Source organism: Grammomys surdaster, unplaced genomic scaffold (assembly GCF_004785775.1).
Source record: "Grammomys surdaster isolate TR1022 unplaced genomic scaffold, NIH_TR_1.0 61, whole genome shotgun sequence".
NCBI classification, from domain to species: domain Eukaryota; kingdom Metazoa; phylum Chordata; class Mammalia; order Rodentia; family Muridae; genus Grammomys; species Grammomys surdaster.
The window spans coordinates 2,708,656-2,722,407 of NW_021604563.1; positions in this window are offsets into that span (position 1 = coordinate 2,708,656).

Below are 13,752 nucleotides of genomic sequence, written 5' to 3' on the forward strand. Positions count from 1 at the left end.
CTCCCCTCCCCCTCCTCCCTCCCTCTCTCTCTCTCTCTCTCTCTCTCTCTCTCTCTCTCTCTCTCTCTCTCTCATGGAATATTATCCTACTATGAAAATAAAGGTGTTTCATCACTTAAAAGCAAAATACACTGGACAAGAATGTACAATTTTAAGTGAAATAAGCCAAATTCATGACAAGTATTGCTTGGTTTGAATTATATATTAGAGCTGCAAAATTTTAATTTGTATGCAGAATTACTAGGTACTGAAAAGGTGGGAGGGAGGATACAGAGTGAGAAAAACAGGAACTAAAACTAAGCAGGAGAAATAAGTTCCAGTCTTCCATAGCACAGTATGAGAGATTATAATTCATGACAGAGTTTTAAATGTTATATGAAGAACTAGAATTGTGGAACCATAAAAACGTAATCACAGTGTATTATCAGGAAAAGAGAAATGCTTATTACTCTGATTAGATTAGCACCTATTACAAACATATGCTGAACTATCACACTGTGGCCCATACTCTTGTATGGTTGGTAGATATTAATTAAAAGATTAAAACTCATAATAATAAGTCTGAGCTTGGAAGTAGTTTATTATACTTCAAGTTCTGAAAAGAAAATGACAGAACAGTTCAACCATAGATATTATTTTTTATATTGTTTGGTTCCTTTTGCCATGCTTGAAATTGATCTAAATATTTTGCACATACTAGGCAAATTATCTACTAAGGGAGTCTTGCTTACATCCCAAGAATTTTCATACAATCTACCTTTGTTTACTTTGTAGTAGGTAGAATAATATAACATCTGAAAGTATTCATATTCATTCATTCAAACAGTTAAATAAGTTCCCTTGTATAGCAATGATAGTCTAGAAGATATGATTAATTCTGAAATGTTAAATAAAGAAGTGAACCTGGTTTTCATGTTTGGACTTGGATGTAACCTTTCTTGGTGATAGAGGAGGACAGGAGACAAAGTAAGATAGACGTCTGATGATGATACACTACAGGCTTTGGTGATTGAGGGAGACAAAAGGTGTAAAGGAATGCTGGTGCTTTCTAGAAGCTGAAATAGGTAAATTAAATGAATTGTCTCCTGATTATCCAGAAAAGAAAGACATGCTGCTAACAACTGTTTTTAGCTCAATGAGCACTAACATAGCATTTGCCAACCTACAGGATTGTGTGCTAAAAATCAGTGTTATTGTAAGCCACTAAGTTCTTGGTAGTTTGTTTTAGCAATAATAGTAAATAAACACACATTCTACAATATTTTTGTGATATGATGATTACTCTTTTTATATGGTAACTACAAAATTGAAGTGATTTAGAAGTCTTTTAAACAATGAATACAATAATCTATCAATTTTTTAGCATGCATGAACATGTACTACCCATCTTTACTCTAAATGTAAGGAATTATACCAAATTTCTTTTCCTATTTGATATATACTTAGTTCATTCTAAGGAATTATTCAAAATAATGGCCCATGCTATATTAATTTGAATGGATTTTCACTATTAAATATGACATCTTTCTTGTTTATGAACATACCATTAGATGCTAGGAACCGGGCTTTGATTCTTAACCGTTTTTGCTTACCATTCACAGTCATGAAGATCTGTTTAATCTTATGTTTTGAAATTAATTGAAATTTATAAAGTAATGCTTAATAACATCAAACCATGTTAATTATAAAACGCATATGCTCTGACCAGCAACAATAGCTTCAATGGCATGATGGCTGATAAAGGACTGCCAGGTAAATTTATCTTCCAAACAAAAGCAACTGCCTCACAACACAAATATAGAATTATTGTGTGTATTCAAATTTGAAAAAAATTCTAGTGATACAACACTAGAAATACTTGAACAAGTTTTCCTGTGAGGTTTCATATTAGGTTGTAACAATTTCGCATGAAGAAGTAAATGACCTAATACTTAAATTATTAGGCATTTAAACTTCAGATCTTATGAACTGGGACAAGAAATTGAAAGAAAAAAAAAGGATCCTAGAGAAGCTTAGAGCCAATTTCAATTGATATTCTAGCAATTGCATGAAAAGATGGCCAGTAACAAATATACAGTCCAAACATATTGCATTAATAATGCTGCTCTTCTGGGAAATAAAAGCAAACATTCAAAGTTTCACTGTTTATTTTTTTATTTAACCTGCAATAGAGGGAGATGAATAAGTTTCACCAAAATTTCCTCTTAATTGATTGGCTATGGCAAAATGGCACATACCTTATCAATCCAATAGCAATGATCATTGATTAAATAATATGTAGAATACCTATACCCTACAGGTAATAAAAGATCATATTTCAGAAGTATACATGTACTTTTCAACAGAAATTGAATAATGAGTTTTATGGGGTATGCAGTAAGAATTAATTGAATTTGATTTATTTTAAAGAATAATGACTCAATTATTGTTTGTTGACAAGTACAGAGGTTACCAGTTATTCATACGCCAGAGAGTTATTAATGTGCAGAAATATTTGAGAATATGGATTTTCCAATAAACATTGGGATTACTACTGACATTTAAATGCTTTGGGGCCAGATATAATAATACTTTACAATGCAAGCATCGTAAGCACATTTCCCTCTGTAGAAAGATTTTGACATATCATTGACAGCATTATCTTTTATCTATCACCCTTACTTTGACTCTTTTTACAAAATAACTAACTTTATTATGCAGAAATTCTCTTCAGATTTTTATAGGAGAATAAGTGAATGAAGTAAAGAGTATCACCACTAATGAAGCATTAATCAAAAAATTAAAAAAAATGAAGACTATCCCTGAGGAGCTCTTATTAGGAAAGCCCAAGAGAAGATTTTAATAACAAGCTAGAATAAGGCTGTCTTAGCTAGAGTCAGTGTTGCTGTGATGAAACACCATGACCAACAGCAAGTTGGGGAGAAAAGTGCTTTATTTTGGCTTACATATAAACATCACTGTTCATCATTGAAGGATGTCAGGACAAGAATTTAAACAGGGCTAGAACCTGAAGGTAGGAGCTGATGCTGAGGCTGTGGCTGGGTGCTGCTTATTGGGTTACTCCTAATGGCTTTGTCAGACTGCTTTCTTACAGAATCCAGGGCCACCACCTCAGGGACTGCAACACCCAAAAATGGTCTGGGTCCTTCCCTCATTGATCACTAATTTTTCTTCATTGATCACTAATTTTAAAAATTCCCTACAGCAGGGATCTTATGCAGGCATTTTTGTAATCAAGGCTTTCTCTTTTCAGAGGACTTTGGTTTGTGTCAAATTGACATAAAACTAGCCATCACATGAACCAAGATTGAAGATTCCTAGAAAATTATTTACATCATAAAACACTATTCCAGCTTGCTTTTGTATTCTTTCCATGAATACTACAATGAAAAATAACCTGTGAATGAGAAGTTTTATTTCAGCTTACACTTTCAAGTAGAAATACATCACTGAGCAAAGTAGGGAGGTAAGTTAAAGGAGAAAACTTGTAGCACTCTTCCTTGCTGGCTCAAAGGATGACATGACTAGTTTTCCTGTTTAGCAGAGACCAATTTGCCCAGGGATTGATATCACCAACTCTAATTTGCTGGACCTTTCCATATGAATCAGCAATCAACTCAATTAATTGCAAAGATGGCAACAGTCCAATCTGATCTAGACAATCTATCTAGGAAAAATATAACAAATTATTGGGATCTGATAAAATGTTGAAGAAATTTTGTTTACGTATCCTTTGAAATAAGTTCTAAATCTCAAATGATAATCTAGGGTTATTTTCACATACACAAAATTTTTAACATATTTCTTATAGAAAATTCTGAAGGAATTTTGTTTCTGGATGGATAAAGAGGATACTTATTGGAAATCAAAATGATAGGAATGTAAACCACTAAAATAAAAAGTATGTAAGTTAAATATAAAGGAATCATCTTTTTTATGTCATAAAATATGTATGACTATTTAAAGCAATATTAAAAACTGACATTTATAACTAATTTTCACAAATTATTCACAAAGGAGGCTCTTCCTAATTGTGGTTCATTCACTTTAAAATCGCCTATGAGATTTAAAAATAATTTTATATTTACATTTTAATTCTGAAAAAAGATAAAGATTATGACATATGAAAATATATCAAGTCTTAGTGTTCAAACACTTCATTGGAACCTATCCACATTTAGTTATATGTATATTATCTATAGCATTTCATTTACTACTTTATATTGCATGCAGAAATAAACTCAGAATGGATAGAAACACAAATCATAAAGCTTATATGATATCTGGAAAAATAGTAAAACATCTTTATAACATTAAATTTCTAATAGATTTTAAAAAGAGACAGTGGTTTAAATGAGATATTCTCCATAGTCTCGGGCATTTGCATGCTTTGTCCCCATTTGGTAGTGCTATTTTGGGAGGCTTAGGGAATGTGGCCTTGCTGGAGGAAGTCTGTCATTAGGGGCAAGATTTGAGAGTTTAAAGAACTAGAGCATTTGTAGTTTGCTATCTCTGGTTTGTTCACATGATTCAAGATGTGAACTCTCAGCTTCCTAGCTTTTGCCACCATGGCTGACCCTTGTGTCTATGCCATTGTTCCACTGACATGAAACCACAAGTCAAAGTAAACCTTTCTTCTATAAGGTGCCTTGGTCGTGATGTTTTAACCCAGCAATAGAAAAGTAGCTAATAAAAAAGGAAAGCAGAAAAACATCTTAAAAATAAAAGAAACTTAACCAAAATTTTTTTCACATATTAAGCATTTATGTGAATAAATTTATGTGAATAAATGCTTAATATGTGAAAAAAAATTGGTTAAGTTTCTTTTATTTTTAAGATGTTTTTCTGCTTTCCTAATAAAAAAGGAAAGCAGAAAAACATCTTAAAAATAAAAGAAACTTAACCAAAATTTTAAAGCTCTACCAGAAAAAGCAGAGATACTAGGAAGTATAGGTGAGGTATTTATGTCCATTCAGGATTAAACATCCTCCAGTGTCTTACACTCTACACCTTGGTCAGCTGTGATTCATTGGATTAATAACATTTAATACAAATAGAAACTTCTCAGATGAGGATTGAGGGAGATATTGTTCTATGAAAACAATGATAATCATTAGGAATTGAGGTAATACTCATGGATAACTGAAAGGTCAAACAATATAAAAGAAAGAGGCAGCATAGGATTACAAGGAAGGAGTATCTTTTAGACACAGAAGGGCAATAGTATGCACACGACCTGTGCTTATCCATGACAGACTAATGCCAGAATGGATATAAGAGTTGATCATGAAATCCCACCTGTAGTATACTAGTAAGTTTTATGTCAGCTAGACACAAGCTAGAGTCATTAGGAAAGATGAAATGTCAATTGACAGAATAACATCACTAGATTGTCCTGTGGGCAAGTCTTTGATGAATTTTCTTGATTGGTGATTGATATGATATGGCCCATCTATTTATAGGCAGTGCCAAAATTGGTCAGGTTGTCTTGGACTGTATAAGAAAATAAAATGAGCAAGCAAGAAATGTTATTGCCTACCCTATGATTCTGTTCTTGCTTCCATATTCTGCCTTGAGTTCCTGCTCTCACCTCCTTTGAGAATATACTTTGGTCGGGCAGTGGTGGCACATGCCTTTAATTCCAGCTCTTGGGAGGCAGAGGCAGGTGGATTTCTGAGTTCGAGGCCAGCCTGGTCCACAGAGTGAGTTCCAGGACAGCCAGGGCTACACAGAGAAACCCTGTCTTGAAACCCCCCCCAAAAAAAAATAGAGAATATACTTTGATATGCATGTAAAAGCTAGATAAACCCTTTCCATCCAGGGTTGCTTTTGGTCAGATTGTTTTGTCAAAGCAATAGAAGCCCTAAGACACATAGCCATGGAATTATTAGCAATTGTTAGGTTCTGGGAGCAGACAATGAGTTTTCTCTAAGATTCTAGCCACTGTTTAGTTAATTGTGCTTCAGTAGAAAACTGCATACCCAAGAATATGTGAAATATGAGTAAAACAAAGTAGTCTTAATTGGTTTTCAAAACAAAGTCACAAATCTGGATTCATAGGGAAGGAGGATGGATTTTGTCACAACATAATCCAAATACAGAAATCAGAACATTCAAAAAGCTACTAAAATATCTCAAAATATAAAACTAGGTCCTTAATTTATACAAAGGATAAATTAGACAGGCATAAGAGTTTCTAATACTGTACAATAACCATGCTTGAAAATAATTGTTTATATATTTCAAAATTACTGGCTGCACAGGTGTAAAATGTACCAGATACAAATATATAGCACATATTTAAATCAATGGAAATACCAGTTACAATAATCTGACCATTATACATTCTATAAACATATTGAATAAGACATTATACATTACAAATATGTCACTTTCCCCATTTTAAAGCTATCAGTATAGCATCTCCAATATAATCAATGCCTCCTTCACTGTCTCCATGATCACATCATCTCTAACTCTGATCCTCTTCATGTTATAAGGGCCGTAACTAAATTGGAGTTTTGGAATAATTTAGAATAATATGCAAATGCTAAAGTGTTTAAGTTAATTATATCTGACAACCTATTTGCATATAAGGTATTTATGAGTTTTTAGGATTACAATATAGAAAACTTGGAGGAATGTTGTTATGTGTCTTGGAGAAACAATCTAGTGATTTAAAGGGCAATAATTTGAATGGATTTCTTACAAATTAAGATGAGGAAATGAGCAATAAGCACATGAAAAGATGTTGAACATCTTTGCTCTTTAGAAAAATGAGATGAAAATCACATTGCGCTATTATTACATATACTAGAATGGACTGAAGTGTGTGAAAATTAAAGTGTAGCCATATGAAATGGTAGTGAAGATGAGGAACATACGGTAGTTTCATATATTATTGTTAGCATATAAAATAGTCCAACCATTTTGGGAAACTATTTTAATTTCTTATCCAGTGAGCCTACTTATAGGCTGCTGAACAAACAAATGAAAACTTGTGTTCACCAAAAACATTTTTAAAATAAGCCACCAGTGTATAAAAAATAAATCAGATACAAAGAATGCATACTTCAGTTGAAGATTCTGAAGGGATAAAATTAATCTCTAATTATGAAAATTCATACTGTCACTTTTACCACTATTTCTGGATGGGGACAACTAATTGAAAAAGACAATAACTGGCTTGGCGCTTATTCATGTGAATATGTTTGTCAAAACATATTAAACTTAACAATGAAAATGGATTAATTTTATTATATTCTAATTAGACATTAATAAATTTGAAAAACATACTATGGAAATTTAGAAAGCATTAAGAACAAGAAGAAATTAGTATAACTGAAGGTAAATGACAGTTCATTAATTTGAGTTTGAATAAATTAATGATGGGAAATGCAATGTTGCGTACTTTATAGTTCATAGTAATATATGATATTGTATTGAGCACATAGGAGTGCCAGACATATACTATTATGGGGAGTGTAAATTGAGTGTACTTCAGTGTCATATTACAGTGGAAAATAATAGATGATAAGCACATAGATAAGGTAGCTCTGACAATGATAAGCATAATAAAAAGTAAAATAGACAATACGTGACGACTTAGGTCCTTTTGGTTACTTGACATAGAATCGCCAAAATGCCCTCTCTGAAGAAGAAATGAGCATTAAGCTAATGTTTACATTTTGTTAACTAGTCTTTCTAAGGAGCAATGGAAGCTGATGTTAATTTGCCAATAATTGCTTCAGACAGCATAAAAGTAGAAAAGGTAAATGAATTGAAGCTAAATTTTGGGGAAGATATATTTTAGGTGGGTTCACAAGTTTTGGTAGAATCACTAGAAAAGTTTAAAGAAACTATTTGTTATACCATCGATTTTCATATTCTCTTTCTCTTCTCTCTTATTACTATAATTCAAACTGTCTTGGAATCTCATGGCACCTTCTTATCCAATACTATTTTAAGTGCTTGTTGGGAAACTTACCTCTAATTGGACAACTTCACCTGTACATTATCAGATTACATCAATCCATATACAGTCCCACAGACTCAAAACTTACTCAAATGTACTTCAGTTAATGACTGCTATGCTATTTTTTACATTGAGCTTTTGCTTTGATCTTAACTGAATCCCCATCTCTTCTTTTTTCCCCCAATCTGCTTTTATACCATTTTAATTACATGCAAGTATTAAGGTCATTTCTAGGTTGAGGAACTAGCAATACAATAGATGCAAATAGTCAAAGAACAATCCAAACAATAAATACAAATAGTCAAAGAACAAGCAAGGCAATAAAAAAATTCCCATGATCACTCCAGTGATCACTGTCTCTAAGAGCTTATTAGAATGACCAAAATTTCTGAGCTTATTTCCCTGTCCTAGTCCAAAGTCATTTTTATGTCTGAAGCTTATTTCTTTGTTCTAGCCTAAGATTTAGATTCCTTCCTGAAATTATTTCTTTGTTCTAGCCTAAGATTTAGATTTCGGCCTGAAATTACTCCTTTGTTCTAGCCTAATGTCAGATTCCTGTCTGAACCCCATTTACTTGTCTTTGGCCAATGTCAGATTCCTGCCAAGCAACCCCAAAAGCTTTCTACATCTCCCCCTTTTTTATTTCATAAACAAGACTGAGCCTGTCTTACATTCTGACAAGAATGTCTTCCTTACCGGTTGTGGAATATACATTAACAAAAGCAATGCACTTCAGTTTTAGATTGGTAAGGCTCTGTGCAGAATCTTACCTGTCCTTGGCTTGCCAGGCTATTAAATTAATAACTCTGGCTTTGAGTCCATTTTCAGTTTCAAGCCATGTGCTTTGGCTACCAACATGTTGATGTTGTTAAAGACAAGCTTTAACACAATGGGCAGGAATAAAAATATTCCCAGGACAAAAAGGGCTAGCATGATCAAGCTGTATCTGTCATTCTTGAAGCTTGACCAAAATGGGAGTACTGACCTCAGGCCATGGATAATTTAATCAGCAGTATCTGCCACATCAATGTTCAGAAGAGCAACATTCTTTAAATTCATAAGCTTACTATGCAAAGTCAAAACATCCAAAAAGGTGTTTAAATTATGCCAAATACCCTGCAAGTGTCTTTAAACTTTTCCCTAATTATAATGACTGTCACTGTAAATTTTAGAAGTAACACAAATCCATTGGTATTTGGTATGACACTAGAGATGGCGCCTTACTCTTAAACTCTGAACTTCTTTCCCATAATTTGAATAGGTTAAAGTGCATCAATCCATTGTTCCAAACAACTTTCTAAATCCTCTTGTATACTCAACACATTAGTAACATTCTTTTTGCTAAACGATTTTGAAAAGTAGTTGTCTTAACTTCTAGTGTCAAAGCAATTGCAGAAGCAATGATGCTAGGAATTAATGTCATTAAAGCTGTTATACCTCCAATTGGATAACTTTGCCTGTGTATTATCAACTTATATCAATCGATATGCAGTCTCACAGACTCAAAACGTACTTAAATGTACTTCAGTTAATGACCACTATACTATTTTCCACACTGACCTTTTACTTTGAGTGTAACTCCATCCCCATCTCTTCTAAAGGAAGTTATCAATCAAACATTGAGCTTTGTATCCGTATGTGTGTATACATATGTGCATTGTATCCGTATGTGTGTATACATGTCTACATGGGCATTGTGGGAGACAGAAGACACACAAGCCAGCCCATAATGCTCTTTACCTTAATATTTTCCATTTATCTATTTATCTATTCTTCTATTTATTATTTATTTATTTATTTTCTTATTCAATTTACATATTGGTCATCCACTTGCATAATCCTTTCCTCCATCCCCTCCCCTTCTCCTCTGAGCAGGTGGGATCCCACTGAATTACCCCCTTACCCTGGCATCAAGTCTCTGAGAGGCTAGGTGCTTCCTCTTCCACCAATACCAAGCAAGACAGCCTAGCTAGAAGAACATATGCCACAGAAAGGCAACAGATTTTAAGATATTCCACCACCCCCACTCCAGTTGTTCCAGATCCGCCTAAAGATCAAGCTGCACATCTGCTACATGTGTACAGGGAGGCCTAGGTCCAGCCTGTGTATGTTCTTTGGCAGTTTAGTCTCTGAGAGCCCTAAGGTTCCAGGCTAATTGACACTGTTGGTCTTCCTGTGTAGTTCCTATCCCCTCTGTGGGCCAGCAATCCCTCCTCTTATTCTTCCATACTGAAGCTCCATCCACTCCTTTGGTTGTGAGTGTCTGCAACTGTCTGAGTCAGCTGCTAGGTGGAGCCTCTCAGATGATAGCCATGTTAGATGCCTGTCTGTAAGCATAACAGAATATCATTAATAGTGTCAGGGATTGGTCCTTGCTCATGGGATGGGTTTCAAGTTAGGCTGATTATTGGTTGGCCATTCCCCAATCTATTTTGCCTCCCCCATGCCTGCATCTCTTGTAGACAGGATTGATTTGGAGTCAAAAGTTTCATTGGTAGGTTGGGGTCCTTAATGTACCAGTGGGGTTCCTGCCTAGCTAAAGGATGTGGTATCTTCAGATTCTATATCCCCAATGCTGTGAGTCTCAACTAAGTGCTCCTCTACTGATTCTTGGGTGTCTCCCTTATCCTAGGTCTCTGTCTCATCCTGGAGGTGACCCTGTACCTCCCCACCCTTGTTCGTTTCAGATTCCCATTCATTCTCATGGCTATTTGATCATCCCTTCTGTCCCTCCCCACACCCAATCTTGAACCTTCCATTCCCCTCTCCTATCTCCTCTCTCAACCAGTTCCTCTGTTCATCTGCTTCTTATGATGAGTTTATCACACCTTCTAAGTGAGATTCAAGCATCCTTTCTTGCATCCTCCTTCTTGTTTAGCTTCTTTGGTTCTATGGAGTATAGAATGGGTAGCCTGTATTTTATTGCTGATATCCACTTATAAGTAAATACGTATCATGTACATCCTTTTGGGACTGGGTTACCTCACTCAGTATGATATTTTCTAGTTCCATCCATTTGTCTGCAAAATTCACCACATCCTTGTTTTTAATAGCTGAATAGTATTCCATTGTATAGATATACCACATTTTCTTTATTCATTCTTTTGTTGAGGGACACCTGGGTTTTTTCCAGTTCCTGGCTATTATAAATAAAGCTATTCTGAACATAGATGAGCAATTGTCTTTGTGGGGTGGTGGAGCATCTTTTTGAGTATATGCCCAGGAGTGTTATAGCTGGGTCATAAGGTAGAACTACTCCCAGTTTTCTGAGAAACTGCCAAATTAATTTTCTGAGTGGTTGTACAAATTTTCACTCCAACCAGAAATGGAAGAATAATCCTCTTGCTCCACATTCTAGACAGGCATGTGCTATTTCTTGAGTTTTTGATCATAGCCATTCTGATAGGTATAAGATTAAACCTCAGAATAGTTTTGATTTGCATTTCCCTGATGACTAAAGATTTTGAACGTTTCTTTTCCATGTTTCTGGCCATAAGATATCACTTTGATGAGAATTCTCTGTTTAGTTATGTACCCCATTGCTAATAAGGCTATTTGAGTTGTTGGTATCTATCTTATTGGGTACCTTATGAATTTTGAATATTAGTCCTGTGTCAGATGGTTGGTGAAGATCCTTTTCTAATCTGTAGACTGCCTTATTATTCAATTGCTAGTGTCTTTTGGCTTACAGAAGCTTTGCAGTTTCATGAGGTCCCATTTATCCTTTTTTTTTCTTTATCTTAGAGCCTGAGCCTTAGTGTTCTGCTCAGGAAATTGACTCATGGACCAATGCATTGATGGATATTTCCCACATTTTGTTTTATGAGATTTAGTGTTTCTGGGATTATGTTGAGCTTTTTGATCCACTTGGACTTGGATCTATTTACATTCTGCTACATGCAGACATCCAGTTAGATCAGCAACATTTGTTGCAGATGCTTTCTTTTCCCTATTGTATGATTTAAGCTTTATCAAAAATGAAGTATCCGTATGTGTGTGAGTTTATTTTGGTGCCTTCAATGGTGATTAACTATTTTGCTGGGTAGTCTAGGGTGGCATCTGTGGTTTTTAGATGTTGCAAGATAATCTGTCCAGGCTCTTCTAGCTTTTAGAGTACCTGTTGAAAGACAGATATAATCCTGATAGGTTTGTTTTTATATTTTACCTGACCTTTTTTTCTTACCACTTTTAATATTCTTTCTTTGTTTTGTAGATTTGTGTTTTAATTATTATGTGGGAGGAAGATTTTTCTCTTTTCTGGTCTAGTCTAACTGGTGTTCTTTTTTTTTTTACTTTTATTTTTTATTTTTTTATTTGGTTTTTTTGAGACAGGGTTTCTCTGTGTAGCCCTGGCTGTCCTGGAACTCACTCTGTAGACCAGGCTAGCCTCGAACTCTCGAACTCACAAATCCATCTGCCTCTGCCTCCCAAGAGCTGGGATTAAAGGCGTGCACCACCACTGCCCGGCCTTAACTGGTGTTCTATAAGCTTCTTGTATATTTATAGGCATCTCTTTCTTTAGGTTGGGAAAGTTTTCTTCTACAATTTTGTTGAAAATATTTTCTGGACCTTGATGCTAGGACTCTTCACCTTCCTCTATTCCTATTATTCTTAGGTTAAGTCTTTTCATGTTATGCCAGATTTTCTGGATGTTTTGTGTCAGGAAGTTTTTAGATTTAAGAGTTTCTTTGACTGTTGTATCAATTTCTTCTATTGCATGATCTAAACCTGAGACTCTCTCTTCCACCTCCTGTATTCTGTTGATGATAATTGCATCTGTTGTTCCTGTTCTCTTCCCTAGGTTTTCTATCTCCAGGATTTGCTGTTTGTGTTTTCATTATTGCTTCTACTTCCACATTCAGGTCTTACACAGTTTTCTTTATTTCCTTCACCTGTTTAATTGCATTGTCTTATATGTCTTTAAGGTAATTATTTGTTTCCTCTTTAAAGACCTCTATATGACTGTGTTTTTCTGAATTTCATTAAGAGATTTCCCCTTTAAAGGCCTCAATCTTCATTTCCAAAATTATATTTAAGGTCATTTTCTTGTTCTTTGGTTAAATTAGGATATACAGAGCTTGCTGTAGTAGAGTAGCTATGTTCTGAAGGTATCACATTGTCCTGTCTTTTGATGATTGTTTTTCCTTTAAGGGCCTTTGCTATCTGGATGGCTTTCGTATCTGGATGTTCTAGTAGTAGAAATTGGGAGGAGGGGTTAAACTCTATGGTCCTTCTGAGGTAGCTGTCTGATACGTATTATTGGTATGTATGGTTCCAGATCTGCAAGTCTGTATGTTTCAGGCACTGCAGGTCTGTATGTTCAGGAACCACAGGTCCAATGAAGGTGTCCAGAGAGGTTACAGAAAATGGAGGACTGCCTGGGTTACCAGGCTGCTCATGGCAGTTTGACATGCCCAGAGGACCCAGCTAGTTCAGAAGATGAGTGGTGGAAGGGAAACTTACCTGTATGGTTCAGGCTCAGCTGGTCTGATGAAGGTGTGAGGAGAGGTGAGGGGAGACTGGAGGCTCCCCCTGGGATAGCAGGCTTCACAGGACATCTTGGCTTGCTCCAGAGGAATCAACAGGGAAAATCTCTCTACCTTATTTTTGAGACAGGGAGCTCACTTACAATGGAGATCTGTATTTCAGCTTGATTAGCTGACCAACTAACCTCCACCACATTTCTCACATTGTAGATGCATCTGGTTGCTAGAGATGAAAAATCGTATTTCATTGTTTTGTAACATCTTCCTCTCCCTCTCCCTCTCCCTCTCCCT